An 868-nucleotide genomic window follows, 5' to 3' on the forward strand; every position below is an offset into this window, starting at 1 on the left:
AATCAATCAGGTGGGGCCTCTGGGTGTCTACCAAATTCCATTATTTTATCTCAATATATACATATACATATGCATATATGTGCATATGTATATGTATATGTATGTGTATAGGCATGTGTATCTGTATCTGCAAGTGCATATAAAATGGGAAAGTTCTTAAGAGTTTTAAGTATCATCTTCCCATGTAGGAATGTAAGCAATTCATCTTATTAAATCCCTTAGAAATTCCTTTTCTTATTTACCTTTGTATCCTTCTCTTAGGCCTTGAATTCGAAAGTCAAACTTTCTATTTATCTCTGAGCATTTTATTAAGAATACCTGAAACGGTGCTCGCCTTGGCAGCACATATACTAAAATTGGAACGATACAGAGAAGATTAGCATGGCCCCTGCGCAAGGATGACACGCAAATTCATGAAGCATTCCATATTTTTTAAAAAAATTAAAAAAAAAAAAAGAATACCTGAAAGGGGGGCAGCTAGGTAGCAGAGTGGATAAAGCACCAGCCCTAGATTTAGGAGGATCAGAGTTCAAATCCGACCTCAGACACTTGACACTTACTATCTGTGTAGCCCTGGGCAAGTCACTTAACCCTCATTGCCCCAGGGAAAAAAAAATACCTGAAAGTCCTCTATATCATTGAATATATATATATTAAGCTTTGCTTGATAAGTGATTTTTTTTTTTTTGCAGGGCAATGAGGGTTAAGTGACTGTGCCCCCTAGCAGCACCTTGATAAGGGATTCTTGATTGGTTTTAATATCAACTCCTTTGTCCTCTGTAATATAATAGTATAAGACCTCTGATCCTTTAATGTAGAAGCTTTTAAATCTTATTATCCTGACTATGGCCCCATGACACTTAAATTG

The 868-nt window shown here is 36.2% G+C and overlaps 1 non-coding gene across 1 annotated transcript; it reads left to right on the top strand.

Annotated features, from left to right (window-relative positions):
- The first annotated feature begins 326 nt into the window (after nucleotides 1-326).
- Nucleotides 327-433, top strand: LOC122737428. The gene has a single exon (XR_006354264.1). It is a non-coding gene; the product is annotated as a U6 spliceosomal RNA (small nuclear RNA).
- Nucleotides 434-868: the final 435 nt, after the last annotated feature.

The sequence above is a fragment of the Dromiciops gliroides genome, chromosome 1 (assembly GCF_019393635.1).
Source record: "Dromiciops gliroides isolate mDroGli1 chromosome 1, mDroGli1.pri, whole genome shotgun sequence".
Taxonomy (NCBI): domain Eukaryota; kingdom Metazoa; phylum Chordata; class Mammalia; order Microbiotheria; family Microbiotheriidae; genus Dromiciops; species Dromiciops gliroides.